General features: G+C 51.8%; 1 pseudogene across 1 annotated transcript; it reads right to left on the reverse strand.

Annotated features, from left to right (window-relative positions):
- Window positions 1–2,361: 2,361 nt before the first annotated feature.
- LOC307198341 (developmental pluripotency-associated protein 2-like) lies at window positions 2,362–10,799 on the reverse strand (annotated as a pseudogene). The gene is made up of 2 exons: window positions 9,973–10,799; window positions 2,362–2,519 (listed from the first exon to the last, which is right to left on the reverse strand). The product of its transcript is annotated as a developmental pluripotency-associated protein 2-like (transcript).
- Between the last annotated feature and the right edge of the window lie 8,302 nt (window positions 10,800–19,101).

Below are 19,101 nucleotides of genomic sequence, written 5' to 3' on the forward strand. Positions count from 1 at the left end.
GAACTTTTAAATCTGGATAAGCTCAATTTTTTGTTATTTTATGGATTGTGCTTTTGGCGACATATCTAAGAAATCTTTGCCTAACCCAAGATTACAGGGTTTTCTCCTGTGTTTTCTTCTAGAAGTTTATAGTTTTAAGTTTTACATTTAAGTCTGTTTGGGGTTAATATTTTTACATGATGCAAGGTATGGATCAAGGTTCTTCTTTTCTTTCTTTTTTTTTTTTGGCATATGGATATCCAGTTTTTCCAGAGCATTTGTTAAAACGACTCTCCTTTTTCCATTGAATTGCCTTTGAACCTTTGTTGAAAATCTGTTGTCCGTGTTTGTTTGGGTCTATTTCTGGGCTCTCTATTCTGCTTCACTGATCTATTTGTCTTTATGCTAATACCACACTGTCTTGATTACTGTAGCGTTACAAGGCTTAAAATCAGGTGGTGTGAGACCTCCTCCTTTGCCCTTCATTTGCAAAGTTGTTTTGGCTATTCTAAGTCCACTGCACTTCCATTTGAATTCTAGAATCAGTTTGTCAAGTTCTACCCCAAAAAAGCCTGCTGGAACTTTGACTGAGATTGACAATCTACAGACCAATCTGAGAATTAAAAACTTGACAGTATATTTTAAATTAAGATATAATTTACATACCATAAAGTTCGCCATTTTAAAGTGTACTATTCGGTGGTTTTTAGTATGCTCACGACATTGTGTAACCATCACCACTATCACGTTTTCATCACCCCAAAAGGAAACCCTGTACCCATTAGCAGTTAATTCCCATCGCTCCTTCCCCCCAGGCAACCACTAATCAACTTTCTGTCTCTATGAATTTGCTTCTTCTGGATATTTCCTATCAATGGAATCATACAACATGTGACCTTTCGTGTCAGGCTTCTTTCACTGGGCCGATTGTTCCCCAGGTTCATCTAGGTTATAACAGACATCTTAACAATATTGATCCACAGCATCTAAATCAACGGAGAAGTAGACCAACTTGGAAAGTTTGCAGAAACCTCTTTAAAAAAAAAAATCATTAGTTCATTATAAGAAACATGGAAATTATTTACACGATGAAAAGATTTCAGAACTTCAGTGGAATGGGCACCCTCACATGTTGCCACTTCAATGGTGAAGTATTTCAGTCCACATATTTTCCAAGAACGTCACCATCTCCAAATAAGAAGTAATCCTTGTCATCTAGAACGACTTTGGTGCCTCCACATTCTAGTAGAACTTTATCTCCAACTTTAACGCTAACTGGTGGAATTTCTCCACCCTTTCCTTTAGAGCCCAATCCAACAGCTACTACTGCTGCTTGCAATACTTTCCCTTGAGATTTTTCTGGGAGCATAATGCCTCCTTTGGAGAAAACGCTTCTTAGAATGAACCCCCTGGAATCAGCTTTTGTAACACATATATCTGCTTATATATCTCACTCAAAGTAAACCATGTGATTCGTTTCCGGTTAACTGAGGGGACGGCTGGCTGGTTAAATAAAATCATTGAACTTTAGAACTGACGGGAAACTTAGAAATTGTGTAGTGAAGAGGTTGCAAACTGGTTGCCCAGAGGCCAACTTGGCAACCGGAGGTGTTTGTGCGGCCTATACAGGATGTCCTTAATTTGTGAGCCAACATTTCAGAATTTGGGAATTTTCACAAAAAATTCTTTAAAAAATCAGACATCTGGCAGCCCAGGGCCCGCATTTTGCCTGGAGGTGATGGGCTGGCTGAGGGGAGGAGCCTGTTTTCCAGGTCTCCTTGGTCTCACCATCCCACAGGCCACCTGTGTCCCCAGACCTGCCCCCTTCCCTGTCAGGTTATCTACCCTGCCTGTAAAGAGCTGAGTTTGTTCCTCCCCTAATAGTCAGTCTCTCCTTTTTATAGATAAACCCCGGGGAGTTTACCCCATTTTGCAAATAGTGAGTTAGGGGCAAACCATGAATGCTGACATTGAAGCCTGCACCTTTTCCTGCTGTGAACACCTCCTCCACCAAGGTGACCGGCTTATCCCAGTTTTAGAACATAAAGTCCTGTAGGCTGGAACCCTCTCAGTCCCAGATAAACCGGGATGGTTGGTCACCCTCCCTCTGACTTTCCATCCTTCTCTCCCAAAAAACAACATATCACGAGGGAATTCCCTGGCAGTCCAGTGGTTAGGACCCAGTGCTTTCACTGCCCAGGTTCGATCCCTGGTCGGGGAACTAAGATCCCAAAAGCCGTGCCGTACGGCCAAAAAAATAATAATGATGACATGACATAACACAAAAAAGTGGAGGTTTTTTGACCTAAGATTTCATCTTTCCTCCGGCCAGCTTGCTGGGCCAGACACGGTGCTGTCAGTACCGCCATCCCCGGCCGCTTCCTAGTCCAAGCGGTGTGCGGTGGTGCGTCCTGACAACAGTGCCTGGGGGGGACATTCTGGGCTTCCAGGGCCCGCGCGGCTGACACCAGGCCTGGCGGTGGAGTCCACCTGGCACTGAGGGGCCTGGGCCCCAGCTGCCAGCAGCACGCTCACCCTTGCTGCCAGATGGCAGAGCGCACCCCTGTTTATGATCAGGTGGCTGACTGCACTGGGAACCCAGCGAGCCGATGATGAAAGCTGTAAAGAGAACATTGTTATTTGACTTTTCATACTTTCCCAAGTAAATATGACACTCACTGCTGCTTGAATTACTAATGCCTTGGATGTGAGGGCCGAAATCTGTTCCCAAACAGACTCCTCTTTTTTTTTCCTCTGTCACCTAGGCGCTCGGCATTGTTGTCGAAATGTTTTCCTGGGCTCACCCATCCTGGTAACTCAGTACATTCCCTCGGAGAGAACTTGGCGCCCGGGAAGCCCGGATGGCCCAGCAGCCTCACTGCCCAGCGCCTCTGCTCCAGCTTCGTCCGCATCCAGCAGGCAGCTTGCCGCGGGCAGGTGACCCCACTGTCCTGTGATCAACTGCAAAAGGCGGCAGTGGAGAGGCAGACACAGCCCCTTTCCAAGGAGACACTGCTTTGCACAGGCAACTTCAGGTAGAAAGGAAAGGACCCTGCCGGACACGCGACCTCCAGGGCCCACTCTGGGGCACTTAACTCCTTCCTTGGGCCACCTGGGGACAGCCAGAGAAGGTTCCTGGACCCAAGGGGCTCTCAGGTCTCTGCTGTCTTTATTACTGCTTAGAAAAGCTAGTAAACAGATGGTTTGGTTTAGAGAAAATATGCAGCCAGGGTTTAAAAGAAAAAAAAAAGCAGAAAAATGAGGAGAGGAAAGGGAAAGGCAGGAAGGCTTGTACACAGCAGGACCGGTGACAGCTCGTAAATCCATGCCACTGGTTCTGCATGTGTCTCTGGCTGGGCTTACTGGGTCCTCACTGAGCCCATCTGTCCCAAAAGAAGCCCCAATAAAACCAATCGCAGGTAGAAAACGCACTCCTCCCTCCTCACCATCCCACACGTACCCATGACACTCTGGCCAGATGGGGCTGGGGGCTCTTAGAGCCACAGAGGTCACGTGGGCTGCCCTCTGGAGGGGCCGGTCACACCGTGGCTGGTCACAGGGAAGCTGTCCCTCCGCAACGGTGACGGACGATGAGCAACCTCGGAGACGCCCCTGAGCGAAAGGAGCCGAGACCACGGATCTCCTGCGGGAATACCGAGGACGAAGTGGGCGGAGGGCGTGGTTACGTCCCTGGTGGTGACCTCAGCCGGGATGAAGCTGCCAGCCCACTTGGATCCAGAGAGCCTTCCCTCAAGGAAAAGCCCAGGACGTGCGGGCTCAGGATTGAACCACAGGACGGAGACTCTTAAGCAAGGAAGGGGCAGAGATGCCCCGTACCCCTTCCAGCAACCCCCTTCCCATGCCCTCAGCATCTCCCGGAGGGTGACATCGGGCTGCCAGGATACAGTGGGTTGGGGGAGGGGGGAGCACAGGGAAATCGGGGTGCGGCACCGTCTTCATGTCAGCAGTGCAGTATTCCAACCCAGCCCCAGAGGAAACTTGTCCCACATCTAAGGCAGAGAAGCCACGAGGTGCCAAAAGAAGCAAGGTGCGATTCCTAAGGATCTGCAAGAAACTGAAAAGAGCAAGGCTTCTGCGCTCGGGGTCTCATACAAGGTGGGCAGAGGCTTCTCTCTCTTTTACTTCCGCTAAAGCAGCATACACGAGAATAGGAAGAGGACGGGACCTGCAAGGAGCTGGGAAGGGGGCCCCAGGCAGACGCAAACAGCAGGGACCACTCCAGGTCAGCCCAGGGCGGGGCAGAGGGCGGTCTAAGGCAAGGCTGCTCCAAGTGTGGCGCACAGACCTGCGTCGGTCAGCGAACAGCCTGCCCACAACCCACAGAATAAGTATAGAACTCGAGCGTCAGCACTCAGAAGTTTCTACATGCCTTTTGCCCCTCGCTAGGTTTGTCCTGTTAGATCTTGTGAAATGCGATTTTGTGACCATTGAGTCTAATGATAAGAAAGGAAGTGGGAGCTTGTGCTTTGGGTGGCTTTTTATTTCTCGCATTTCTTTTTCTCACCTGTGTCACGGCTATTGTATTTCACAAAGGCAGCAGTCTGTGATGGCCTGGAAATGTTGAAAACTGGTCCTTCTCTGCAGATACTCACTGGCCCAAGGGATGTGAAGCACCCAGAAGATAAACCCCTCCTCGGGACTCCCCTGGCGGTCCAGTGGTTAGGATTCCACACTTCCACTGCAGGGGGTCCGGGTTCAATCCCTGGCTGGGGAACTAAAATCCCGCAAGCTGACACCCCCGAATAAGAAAGAGAGAGAGAGACAGAAAAAAAGAACCCCCTCCTCGATCCTGGGACAGAGAGTGAAATCCGCGTGGCAGCAGGGGCTACACAGGGGTACTGAGCCCAGGACTGCCAACCCCACCAAGACACACAGGTTAGGGTTATCCCTGCCCTGCCCCGACCAGGCATAAGAACGAAGGCGATCAGAGCCAGCCCTGCAGTGGAGAGGTTCACTGGACAGTAAAGAGGATGTGGGTGCCCCCAGCGTCCTGCCACGAGACACGAGGACTTCTGGGAATGGGGCTCTGGAGACCCACTGGGCAGGCTTTGTTGTGACCCCGCGGCCCCCTCCTTTCTCCCATCATGCACGTCGGGTGGAGACTCGAGATGCACAGCACAAGGGAAAAGGACGCTGCGGCTTCTTTCTAATATCAGACGACCCCCGCCCCGTTCTCTACATGCTCTCCGTCCCTCTCCTGACACCCACATGGCCTGTGGGACAGGGAAGGTGTCTTCTCCTCCTCTGCGTTCTCTCTTCCCCGGAATGGTGGTGAGAAGGGCCACGGGAACCTCCTAGAACCTAACATACTGTTGGCTTCAACCCAAGATGCAACATAGCGTACACTTCCCTCTATGTGAAGTACAAAAACAGGCAAAACTGTGAGCCGCTAGGATCATGGTCACCCTGGGGGTATAGTGACGAGGGGACAGGGGACCTTTGGGGGGGGCTGCTCTTGTTGGGGTGCTGGTGAAAGGGAGAGTTCACTTTGCAGAAAAAAAATTGTACCTTTATAACTTGTCCACTTTCCTCATGCACATTATGCTTCAATAAACGTTGGAAGAACCTCTCGTTTCCAACCATAATGGCGAAAACAAAATAAAATATCGGGGTAGAGCCTTGCTCTATTCTCTTCCCGTTGTGTGAAAAGCGCCGAGTCATAGGCCCCCCGAAAAGAACAGTTACCCTGTAAGAGAAGCTGGGATCTGTTTTTTGGGTCACTGTTTTCCCAGGTGGTCGGGGGTGTGGGGGGACGGTGGACTCATTTTCCTTTCTCCCCTCCTGCCCTTGTCCCCTCCATGTGGGGCTGGCCGGGGGCCAAGGGCTGGGAGATTTCGGCTGTTGCCTTGGTAATGCTTAAATATTGGCTTCAGGTTATGATGGTAAAATAAACAAGCAGAAGCCTTGGGGAGCTCTAAGTGGCCCTGCCCGGTGTTCCAGATGCCTGTCAAAGCCCTTGCGAGGACTTGGACTTGGCTCACCAGCAGAGAAGCATGGAGCTCTCTCCTGGGGAACGGAGCACAGGTTAGGGGCCGCGTGTGTCCCGGATACTCAGGGACCCTTCACCATACTAGATGCCCGGTCTCGACAGACTGTCCTAAAATCCTTGCTCATGGTCGTGTGGTGATACAGAGACCAAGAACCCCAATCCAGAGCCTCGGGAAAACTTTCTCTCTGAAGGTGGAGTGGGCGCAGAGAAAGTTCATGGAGCTAAAGTCACTGCTGAAGGTAAGATATACTCACTTTCAGAAGGTGAGGGCCAAGAAAATAAGAGCTGTTTCTAGAGCCCAGAAGCCACCATGCCCTGACTCGGGGGCGGGGTGGGCGTGGGGGCACCTCCAGGACCCAGGAGCAGGTGAGCTGAGATTAGCAGCAGTGGCCAAGAAGATGACAACCCTGGTCCAGGAAGTAGAACAGAACTTTGCCCAAGATAAATTCTCCATTCCAGTCCCGGCTCTGTTGCCAAGAAGCTCTTTGACTTGAAGGTGTATAACAGGTCCTTAGCAGCTCTGGGCCTTAGTTTCCCCACCTGTAGGCCATTATTTTTATAGACGGAGGTGAGAGAGAGAGTGGGACTCCAGCCCCAGGAACAGTCCCTGCGAAGCTCATCCCATCACACGCTCCCCGGGCAGCTGTGGCAGATGTGCAGTGCGTATTCCAGGATTTACGATGCGGCTGCCCTCGGGGAAGTGGAAACTGTTCGCCTCGCCCATTCCGAAGCATCCAAATAATAAACCTCCGCTGAAGTCCTGGCTCAGGCAGTCTGCTTGTCCTGCTGTGTGTGCAAGGGAGGGAAGAGCACACAAGCTTGGGCAGGGGTGGGGTGGGGACAGCTCCCTCTGGGCAACGTTGAAGCATGAGGGCGGTGCTGGGAGGGGCCCTGAGTGTTTGACACCAGCATTAGGTCACCACTGTCTTGCCCCTGGGGTGTGATATGTCAGCAGGCAGCCACTGGCCCGCATGCCATGATTCGAGGGGCGGGGGCATTCCTCGCCCTGGGCCAGGGCTGCCCTTCCCGGCCCTCTCCTTGGTGCTGTCCCCTCCCGGCTCCCTGCCCAGGCTCCAGCCTCTGGAAGCCAGGAGGGAGTGGAGTGAGGCAGTGCACCGGCAGGGCCGGCCCGGACACACTGGGCATGCTCCTTTTGACTGGTTGGTCCTCTCCAGAGCCACAGGCTGCTCCCTGAAAATTTACTGAGCTCTCTGCTGTTCCGTCTACACAGTGATTGAGCCCCTTCTGTATGCTGTGTGTCAGATGTTCTAGGTGATGACTGTCCTTTGAGGCAGTGTTTTTGTTTCCTAGGGTGCCCACTACAAATGACCATAAACAGGGTGGTTTAAAAGAACAGAAATTCTTTCTCTCACAGTTCAGGAGGCCGGAGGCTGGAAATCCAAGTGTTGGCAGCCCATGCTCCCTCTGAAGGCTGCTGGGGAGAATCCTCTCTGGCTTCCTCCAGCTCTGGGGGCTCCAGGCCTTCCTGGGTTATGGCCACATCACTCCCCTCTCTGCCTTGTCTTCACATGGCCTTTTCCACTCTGTGTATGTCTCCGTGTGTCCTCCTCTCCTTTTCTTTCTTTCTTTTTTAAATTAATTAATTAATTAATTCATTTTATTTTTGGGCTGCGTTGGATCTTCGTTGCGGTGCGCGGCCTTCTCACGGCGGTGGCTTCTCTTGTTGCGGAGCATGCGCTATAGGGTGCCCGGGCTTCAGTAGTTGCGGCACACAGGCTCAGTAGTTGTGGCACACGGGCTTAGTTGCTCCATGACGTGCGGGATCTTCCCAGACCAGGGCTCAAACCCGTGTCCCCTGCATTGGCAGGCGGATCCTTAACCACTGCACCACCAGGGAAGTCCCCTCCTCTCCTTTTCTTACAAGGACACCAGTCATCAGACTTAGGGTCCACCCTAAATCCAGGCTGATGTCATCTGGGGGTCCTTAACAAATGACACAGGCAAAGACCCTGGTTCCAAATAAGGTCATATTCAGAGGACCTGGGTGGACATGAATTTCGAGAGCCCCCTTTTTAGTTTTTTTATTTTTTTACTTTCTGCCTACACCGTGCGGTTTGTGGAATATTAGTTCCCCCACCAGGGATCGAACCCGGGCCCTCAGCAATGAGAACACGGAGTCCTAACCACTGGACCACCAGGGAATTCCTGAGGGACCCCTTTTTAGAGATGAGGAAACCGGGGACCAGTGAAGCAAGGTGGTTGGTCCGGAGTCCCCCAGCTGGAAAGTGACAGAGCAGAGTCAGGATTCAAACTCAGGCCCCATGGCCCCAGGACCCACTGTAATATTTCTGCCGGAGCCCAGCATCTGCAAGAATTCCTACCCTGCACGTCCAGGCAGGAGGCAAAGCAAGTAGGAAATCCTCAGCTTTTGGGAGCAAAACATAGTCCCATCCTCCAGTCACTCTCTAACTTCAGCTGGTGAACAAATCCCCGAACGGAGTTTGTAAAATCCCTCTCAGAGGTTCTGACCCAGTCAGCTGGATCTGCATTGTAGACAGGACCCTAAACCCCAGATGACCAGGTACAGGTGATCCAGGCGGGTCCAAAACCATGACCTGAGAATCCCCGAAGCATCACTGAGATCAGACCCTGGGGTTGAGATCAGCCCGTCACAGCTCAAGGCAGGAGCAGGGAGCACAGCTCAGCCAGAGCGACCGCTCCCCGTTTCTGTGCCAGATGAGCCCAGAGGGCCAGGCCTGCCAGGGACCAGAGGGCCTCATCCCGCCACAGCCAGCTGGTGCCGAGCAACCCAAGGAGGAGTGTTTGGATTCAAACTCCCATTCCTGAAGGAGCTAATGCAAGCTCATTCTGGGAGAGCCCCAAGGCAGCTCTGGGCTCTGCCCAAACCCCAGCATGGAGGATTTGGAAAGGCCCAGAGAATGAGCCAAAACCCTCTTTCCCCTTTACAATTCCAGCACCAATAGCTTTTCCCCAAACCAGCCCTTTCATAGCGGCGTCATCCGCGCATCCTCAGTGCCAAGCGATGATGGAAATCGGCATTCCAAGTCTTCCCGGCCAATTGGAGCTGCAGCCTCGTACCCTACGGAATACAGCTCCTGTCCACCACCCAAAGCGGGGAGGAAAACAGGTACAGCTGGTGAACAAGACGTCCTTGGCATCTCACTAGAGGCCTCTGTACCAGGTCTCATGAAAAGACATGAGCTCAGCTTTTGGACCAACCATCCAGGTCTCCAGGGCCACTGCAGTGGGCAGTGGCTCTGCCGGTGGCCACACCCAGAATCACCTCTGGCTTAAAATTCACTGCAAGTCCCAAACCCTCTGAGGTTTAAGAAGGGAAAGAACAGGGGAAAAAGGAAAGAAAGGAGTCGCACCATCCAGGCGGCTCTGTGAAATAAGGAAGCATCCCAGGATGCCTGGAGAGTAGACAGCCACTGTGTTTGGGGTTCGTTTGTTTGTTTCTAACAAACATTTTTTTAATTGAGGTAAAATTAGTATATAACATTATGTTACAGATGTACAACAGCGTAATTCGAAATTTGTGTACACTACAAAATAATAGACCATAGTAAGTCTCGTTACCATTATTACCATGCAATCACGCCCCTTTGCCGATTTCACCCACCCTTCCCCCTTCCCCTCTGGTAACCTTTTATTTTGTATTAAGACATGGACCATCTATGTTCCTTTTTTTCTTTTTTTTCTTTTTTTTTTTTTTGCGGTACGAGGGCCTCTCACTGTCGTGGCCTCTCCCGTTGCGGAGCACAGGCTCCGGACATGCAGGCTCAGTGGCCACGGCTCACGGGCCCAGCCACTCTGCGGCATGTGGGATCTTCCCGGACCGGGGCACGAACCCGTGTCCCCTACATCGGCAGGCGGACTCTCAACCACTGCACCACCAGGGAAGCCCCCCTTTTTTTCTTTAACTTCCTTTTTTTTTTTTTTTTTGGCTGTGCAGTGAAAGCACCGAGTCATAACCACTGGACCACCGGGGAATTCCCGACATGGACCATCTAAAAGCAATGATGCTGGTGTGTCCAAACCAAGTTTCTTCCTCTTCCCCATTGCAATTTATCTTTTCATAATTTTCTTATTCCTCTTAGCACATTCAGGGTATAACATATTATCTTCTAGGTCTGGGGATGGGAAAGTGCAGGCAGGGAACATAAAGAGAGAGATCATCCCCCAGGGAGTGTCAGGCACCCAGGCCTGACCTGCACGGAACTGCAGGCGAGCCCAACCTTCTGTGTCTGCCAAGAGCGGTCTGCCAGGGACCACACACCACTGGACAGCTGAGGCTTGCGGCAGAAGGGACTCAACGGAGGTGGGAAGGGGCTGTGAATTCACAGCCTTGGGCTGAACGTTCTTGCAGCAATTCTTGACCATGCTGCCAACATGGCTTCCTGAGCTGAAGTTATCACTCTACCCACAGTAGTCCTTTCCTGCTCTCCCTCATCCTACTTTTCCGAACACTTGTTCTGTTGGTCACCATCTCGCGTTTCCTTGAACGTGACTGCAATCTGGACTCCTGTGATGATTGAGGAATATACTGATCCTTTTTGGGATAAGCATGTTTCTGGAGTCTCAGATAAACCCCTATTTTCTGGCCATCTGTACAGTTCCATAAGGCGTCCCAACTCACTTTATTAATTGGAGACGTCATGGTCGGCAAGAGGTAAACTGGTTTACTACAACTAGATTTGGGGCAAGCCTTGAACCCTTCGCTTGTTTCAGGAGAATGAGCTTGATCATCTGTATTCAGTGGCTCCACACTGACTTCTTTTTTTATATTTTTGTTTATTTATTTATTTTGGCTGTGCCGGGTCTTAGTTGTGGCACGCGGGATCTTCGTTGTGGCCCGCGGGATCATTTAGTTGCGGCATGCAGACTTCTTAGTTGCGGCACGCGGACTTCTTCTTAGTTGCGGCGTGCGTGCGGGATCTAGTTCCCTGACCAGGGATCGAACCCGGGCCCCCTGCATTGGGAGCGTGGAGTCTTACCCACTGGGCCACCAGGGAGGTCCCTCCACGTTGACTTGTGAAGTTGAAGAAACACCTGGTTCCCTTTGACGGTCTTCAACAATTCCCTCATTAACTGGAACCAATGTAAGAGTCACATTTTTTCATCTAATGCCTCTCGAAAGAAATTCTTCTCGTAATTTGGGTATGCCATTTTTCTGGGGTTTTTAAGCAATTTTTTGTTGAGGTGGGATTCACATAACATAAAATGAACCCCTATAAAGTGAACAACTCAGTGGCATTTAGTACATTCACAGTGCTGGGCAAACACCACCTCTATTTGGTTCCAAAACATTTTTATCACATCAAAAGGAAACCCCCTGCCCATTAAACCACCATCACTCCCGTTACTCCTCCTCCCAGCCCCTGGCAACCACCAATCTGCCTTCTGTCTCTGGATTTACCTGTTCTGGACGTTTCATATAAATGGAGTCATACAACATGAAACTAGACATCTGTTGTTCGTAGCTGCCCAGTGCTCCATTTCCCCCTCTTCTGATCGCAGCGACCATATTTCACTTTGGGGAAGCCACCCCACAGCTCCCCTAAGTCCACTTGGCTGCCCACCCGCTGCGTGCAGGGGCGGGCGCATGACTCAAACCTGGCAAATCAGTGAGCGTGATTGGTTCAGGGATGGGCTTGTGACTCGATCTCCCCCAATGAGAGCAGCCACAGGACTTCCGGAGCAAGCGGCTTCTCTGCCTGGCTCACTGAAGCAGCAGAACGGGAGACTGAGGCTGCTGGCAGCCACCTTTGTCACCATGGAAGGAGTGCCCACCTGGGAAAGAAACGCACCTGAAGGAAAGCAGAGACAAAGCACTGAATCCGCGCAAAGGGCTCGTGTGTCCGGAGCAAAGAAAGCCAAACTGAGGGTGGGCGTTTGCAACAAAGCAAGGATTTTGTTGCGGGGTGCCAAGCAAGGGAATGGGAGACAAGTCTCAGATCCACTCCAACTTGGTCTCTGAGTTAGGGATTTCTAAAGGCAAAGAACAAAGGGGTTAATCATCTTAATCATCGTGGTCTATGTGTCTTTGAACCTGTGGTCTGTGAACCGGGGGCATCTGTGTCAACATAATCTGTACAGGTCATCTTGACCCGGAAGATATCCCAGAACATCACATAAACGGCGATGCTTATTGGAAAGCTGCGGCTCAAGGCCCATGACCTTCGCTGCTCCTTATTAATTAGGCAAACATGTGATCAAACAGGTATGGCCTAGGACAGAGAGGAATAAGAAGACCAAGAACAGAAACCTGGGTGTTATTTTAATTATAAATTAGTCATTATAATGACTAATAAATTTTAATTATAATTATAGATTTTTAAATTTTAATTATAAATTATTTTAATTATACATTAGTCGGTTTCAGCGGGAGGCTGGTTCTTGTCCACATTGTCTGAGCACCTGGATCCAACTCTGCCTGAAGGTAGCACTATCCTCAAAACATTTCACTTTTGAAAGTCGATCGCATCCTGTTGTGATCAAGCTGATTGGAACTGGGTTTCTGTAATGCGCAACTAAAAGGGACCCAAACAGTACATGTGGCATTTCACTCACCTGCCTTTGCATACTCCCATCCTTTATGAAATAAAATGCAACTCCTTAGCAAGGAACATACAGTCTTCCTGATGCAGCCCTGTCTCCTTCTTCCTTCATCCCTTGTAACACCCCCTCCTCATTTAATATGCCAGCCACACAGTTCATACACACACACACACACACACACGCACACGCACACACACACACACACACACACACAATGCTTTTCCTGCCTTAGGGTCTCTGCTCTTTCTGTCTCCTCTGTCCAGAATGCTCTCATCACCCCCACCCGACTCCCAAACACTTACTCATCCCTTATCACTTGACTCAGGCATTACCTCCTCCAAAAAGCCTTCCCTGACTCAGTGTCCCACCTCTCCTCCAGCAGAAAGGCGTGTCCCCCGGGCTCCACACAGCCCTGAGTGTGGTTCAGTCACAGATCTTGCCCACACATTGTTGTTCATTATCTGCCCAAGTCTGGTCTCCACACCGCCCCCCCGCCCCACCCCCCCACCCCCCACCCCCCCCACCCCCACCCCCACCCCGCCCAAACAGGGATCCTCCAGGGCCAAGTGTGTGCCTGGCTCTGCTGACAATACAGTGCTTGGGCCACAGTGAGGCTGAACTGCTTTCTTTTTTTTTTCCTTTATTTTTTTGGCTGCATCGGGTCTTAGTTGCGGCATGTGGGGTATTCGCTGAGGCCTGCAGGACCTTTCGATGCAGTGGTGCGGGCTCTTCATTGCCCTGAGGCATGTGGGATCTTAGTTTCCCGACCAGGGATCCAACCCGCATCCCCTGCATTGGAAGGCGGATTCTTTACTACTGGACCACCAGGGAAGTCCCTGAACTGCTTTCAAAGAAAGGTTATTTCCCAAGTTTTTCCCAAAGATTTAAATTTATGCTTTCATCCAGGCAAGCGTCAGCTCTGTTCTGTCCTGTACTTAAGGATGCAACGTCTAAACAGAGACACAGACAGAGAAAACAAATGTATGGATACCAAGGGGGAAGGGAGGGTGAGGTGGGAGGAGTTGGGAGATTGGGATTGACACTATACACTATTAGTACTATGTATAAAATAGAGAACCGATGGGAACATACCGTATAACACAGGGAACTCTGCTTAATGCACTGTGATGTCCTAAATGGGAGGGAAACCCAAAAGGGAGGGGATATATGTATATGTGTGGCTGATTCATTTTGCTGTGCAGTAGACGCTAACACAACATTGTAAAGCAACTATACTGCAATAAAAATTAATTAATAAAAAAATAAAAATTCAGATTCTGAAAATCAAAAAAAAAAAGGATGCGACGTCTGATATTTCAGTGGTTGGTCTTTGTTTAGGCTGAGATCGGACTCTGGAGCCCTCCTCTCCCTGGAGCCACACCACCCCCGCCCCTGGTTGGGGGAAGGCGAGAATGCCGAGCGATGGGACCCACTCACAGGGAGGCCTGACTCCTACTGTTGAGGCCGGGGGAGCACGGAGCTCTCTCCCCCAGCCTGGGATGATCCAGATCAGGCCCGTCGATGCCACCCAAAGCCTGTCTAAGGCTTTTCGTAGCGGCCACAATCATGTCTTTAAATGTGAGAGCCCAGAGGCTGTCAGAGGGGGTCACCTGTCGTCCCCCCTTCCTCACCGATGACTGATCTGCAGACCGGCCGAGGCAATCATGTCAGGCCTCTGCCTGCCTCGGGCTAGCTGGCTCCATGCACGTAAATGCAATGTCTGAGCCTCCGTGAGCAGAGAGGGGCGTCGGGAGGTGACAGTGGCAGGGTGGGGCTAGGAGCCTGCCAGGCACGCCTTTCCTTGTTTCTGGGTGTCCCAGAAGGGACTCCCCCGTCTGGTTGCCGCTTAAGGTATGAACAGGTGGGGTAGGGCTGAGCTGGGTACCGGGGACGTTGGGAACTGGCTATCCTGAGTCAAAGGATGAAGATGCACAGATGCCTTTGCCTCAATAATGGGCAACTTCAGCTGGTTCGCAGTGGTTTCCTTCCCCCACCAGTCCCTCCAGTTACTTGTCAGGGAGTAAAAGTTGCCTCTCTGGGGCTTCCCTGGTGGCGCAGTGGTTGAGAATCTGCCTGCCAATGCAGGGGACACGGGTTCGAGCCCTGGTCTGGGAGGATCCCACATGCCGCGGAGCAACCAGGCCCGTGAGCCACAACTACTGAGCCTGCGTGTCTGGAGCCTGTGCTCTGCAACAAGAGAGGCCGCGACAGTGAGAGGCCCGCACACAGCGATGAAGAGGGGCCCCCGCTTGCCACAACTAGAGAAAGCCCTCGCACAGAAACAAAGACCCAACACAGCCAAAAATAAATAAATAAATTTAAAATGCACAGTATTCCAAATAGTATAAAAATAAAATTATTTTAAAAAAATAAAAGGAAGTCTATATATTTGTAGAAATGACATTTTAAAAAAAATGTTGCCTCTCTGGACACTTCGTGCCTCCTACAACTGCTGGTCTAACTTCCCTGGACCAGCTGCACACCTGGGCCCTAGAGTTCTAATGACCCGGCCCATGCTAGGACTCACTCAGGGAGAATGGGTCCCACTGTTCTGGCAGGTATTGGGGAACCCACTCTTGGCTTCTCTCCTGCGGTCAGCAGGTCAGGACCGGGCACACTGGAAGCCTCATCCTCTGAGAAGCCAAGCCACTCACCTGATAGCTGCCTGCATTTGGAGCACCTGCATGGCCCTTGTACTCCCCTCCAGGGTCACTCAGTGACCCTACAAGCTCCCAGCCAGACCCAGCTGCCCCAGCGGATGAGCACAGGACCCAGCTGCCCCGGGAGTCAAAGGTTGCTTCTTAAGGATTCATTTTTCCAGAACAGTCTATTCATGTGGGAGAAGAGGGATGTTTCATTCACTTATTCATTTATTAAACCTTCATCCAGAGCCACTATGAACCAGATGCTGTGCTAGGTAGTGTGTGGGGTGCAGTGCCCACCCTGGACCCAATAACAGTAATATGAGTTAAAAATAGCTGAGTGCCCAGGAAACCCCTGGCAGTCCAGTGGTTAGGACTCTACAATTTCACTGCCAAGGGCCCGGGTTCAATCGCTGGTAGGGGAACTAAGATCCCGCAAGACATGCAGCATGCCAAAAACAAAAGACATTTGCTAAGCGCCGGAAGAGCACAGCGACAGAGCGCCCTGAGACCTGCTAAGCGCCGGAAGAGCACAGTGACAGAGCGCCCTGGGACCTGCTAAGCGCCGGAAGAGCACAGTGACAGAGCGCCCTGGGACCTGCTAAGTGCCGGAAGAGCACAGTGACAGAGCGCCCTGGGACCTGCGAGAGGACGAGAGGGCCGGGGTCCCTCCGAGGCTCTCGCCCTCCCTGATTTAGTTTATGTGACAAGAACTTACAGAGCCTTCGGTGCCAGGCGTTGTTCTAAGGACAAACACTAAGCCATTTCATTCCCCTAAGAGCTTTGTAGGGTCGGTATTATTATAACCATATTTTATGGAAGCTGGAGGGCACAGGGCACAGAGAGGTTGAGTTGCCCAAAGTCACACAGCTGCTAAGTGGCAGAGGGCTCTTTGTACCCCAGCAGTCTGGCTGTGGCCCTGCTCTTACCAGCCCACCAGGATCTAAATGACTCTGAGGTCAGAGGTCAGCCGAGCTGAGGGCTCCACGCAGGGCTGTAGGGCTCTCAGGCAGGAGAGCTCTGTCTCTGTCCACCAGCCATCAGGGGGGGACTCCAGGAGCCACATGGGTCCGTGCAGTGCAGAGCGGGAGGTGGTCTCCCACCCCTCAGAACAAGGTTTTACACCCCCGTTCAATTTGAATGAACTGTTTGTTTTTGAAGGAAAAGCAACACAATGAAACCTGACACTGGGTAAAGGGCCTCTCCTTCTACCAGGGAGAGGGGATGGGCTCCGAGAGGGAGCTCCAGGACCCGTGTGGTCCCTTCCGCCTGGACCGCTGACCACCACATGAATGCCAGCCAGAGAGAACATTCCGAGGCCCTGGCGGCCTCATCGCCTCTCACAGGGGTTTGGGAGGGAGCCTGAGAGGGCGGCCCGGCTAGGAGCTTGCAGCCTCACTCGTGAGAGCTGACTCTCTCCTGGGAAAATGGACACGTGAAATTCTAGAAGCAGGAGTGGATCATGTTCCAAATGGTCTCTACTCTCAGAAAGGAGCACCTTCTGGATTGGGACAGCCTCACCCGGATGGAAACTCCACCAGGGCCCGACTTCTGTCTTCTTCACCACGTCTGTCATCCCAAAGCCCCACAATCGTCCTGTAAAGGACAAGACAACGAGCTGTTTAAGTCCACAGGTCCCGCCACCCGGATGAGACCATCACTCTGCCACAGCTGCTTTGCCTTGTTCAGTACGTAAGGATGGGCTTGGCTTGTCCCAGTAAAACTTTATTTATGAACACTGACATTTGAACTTCATGTTATTTTCACGTGTCATGAAATAGCATTCTTCTTTTGCTTTTTTTCCCTCCTAAGCGTTTAAAAAGGTGAAAACCACCGTTAGTCTTCAGGTTGTACAAAAACAGGTTGTAGCTGGATTTGGCCAACGACCCCTGACGTGGTGGCTGCACAGCCCTTGGGATCAAACCCAAGCACGAGGCTTCTCACACTCCGCCAGTTAGGGCCCCCTGGGACCCCATGGACCCCACATAACATCTGCGGTTCTCAGTTCACACCTCTCTTGTGGGCTCTTCTGGATCATTCTTCCTCCCTTTCCTACGCTTGATTGTTTTTTTGTGTTTTTTTTGTGGTACACGGGCCTCTCACTCTTGTGGCCTGTCCCACTGTGGAGCACAGGCTCCGGACGCGCAGGCCCAGCGGCCATGGCTCACGGGCCCAGCCGCTCCGCGGCATGTGGGATCTTCCCGAACCGGGGCACGAACCCGTGTCCCCTGCATCGGCAGGCGGACTCTCAACCACTGCGCCACCAGGGAAGCCCCGCTTGATTGTTTTTAAGGCCCAGTTCAAGCATCCCACTTCTGGGAAGCCTCTCGCAATACACAGTCGGGTTTAGATGCCCTTCTCTTTATCGCTTGAGCCCCAAAACTGGACCCCGGTGCGGTTGATGCCAAGTCTGAGGACAGCGGTTTGCTCCTTGGCCTCAAGCGTCAGCCTGGAAGCTCCTAAGTGCAGAGCCTGGGCTTTCCATCCCCATCCCAGGGCCTCCACGGGGCTTGGAACATGGTAGGTGCTCAATAAAGGCTTGTAGGAAAAATTCAGCCTTCCTCTTCCCCTTCCCCTTGTCCTTCCCCCTCCCCCTCCCCCTCCTCTCCTAGTCCCTAAGGTTGTTGGTCCCCAGGGCCCAGGCCTGGGCTCTTCTTTTCTCCATCCACCCTCACACCTTCTGTGAGCTCACCCCACGTCGGGGCTTTAAGGCCATCAGCTTCCCACTCATATCTCCAGGTGGATATGGGGCAGGCATCTCGAGGTTTCCATGCCCCACACCTGCTCCTCTCACGGGCTTCCCCATCTCAGGTGCCATGCCCCCAAACCCTGGGGTCGCTCCTGAGCCCTCTCTTCCTCTCACAGCCCCTGTCTAATCCATCAGAAAATCCTATTGACCAGACTCTCAAAATACATTCACCACCTTCACTGCTCCTGCTGGCCCCAGCCACTGGCCTCTCACCTGGATGGAGGCGAAGCCTCTTAACTGGTCTCCTCTGTCCCTGGTCTCTGCTTGACCCCCCTTCACACAGCAGCCAGAGGGACCCCGTGACAGCATAAGCTCTCGGGCAAGTCACGCCTCTGCTCAGAGCCCTCCCGTGGCGCCCATCTCCATGGACGAGTACATGATCTTAAGAGGGGTCTGTCTGCCAGGCACCACTGAAGCACCTCACTCATTGCCCCTCAGGAGAGCCCTGAGGTAGGGCCTGAGAAACAAAGGCCCAGGGAGGTTAAGTAGCTTGCCCAAGGCCACACAGCTAGCCATGATAGAACTCAAATTCCTGACACTGGCCTTCCTGATCACACTCTCTGAGGTCAGCTGCTCCACCAGAAAGGGAGCACCTTTTTCCCAGGTACCCTAGTCCCCTCCTTCTTTCTTTCTTGTAAATATTATTTTTCAATAAGTACTACATGTATATGGCCTCGAATTTAAAATGTATACAAGGGGGGACTTCCCTGGCGGTCCAGTGGTTAGGACTCAGCCCTTTCACTGCTGGGGCCCGGGTTCGATCCCTGGTCGGGGAACTAAGATCCCGCAAGCCATGTGGAGTGGCCAAAAAATAATAAATACATTTAAAAAATTTTTTTAATGTACGCAAGGGGAATACAGTAAATCTCTCTCCAACCCCTGTCCACCCACAGCCACCCATTTCTCCCAGAGGCAACCTTCTGGAGTTCAGCGAAGCGTCACCCTCGTAGGTGTCACGGGCATGGAGTCATGCGCTGTGGTCTCCGCGTTATACGTGCAAGGCCTGGGAGCGCTGGTTGCCTCTGATCAAGTCACTTGTTCTTTGCGGACCTCAATTTCCTCATCAGCGAATCGGGGGACCAGAGAAGATGATGCGAATACTTCTGCCGCTCTGAAGGTCAGCCTCAAGTAGTAACAATGATAAAGGAGGTAATAGGCATGCAAGTGACTTGTCAGCC

Source organism: Stenella coeruleoalba, assembly GCF_951394435.1.
Source record: "Stenella coeruleoalba genome assembly, chromosome: 1".
Lineage (NCBI taxonomy): Eukaryota > Metazoa > Chordata > Mammalia > Artiodactyla > Delphinidae > Stenella > Stenella coeruleoalba.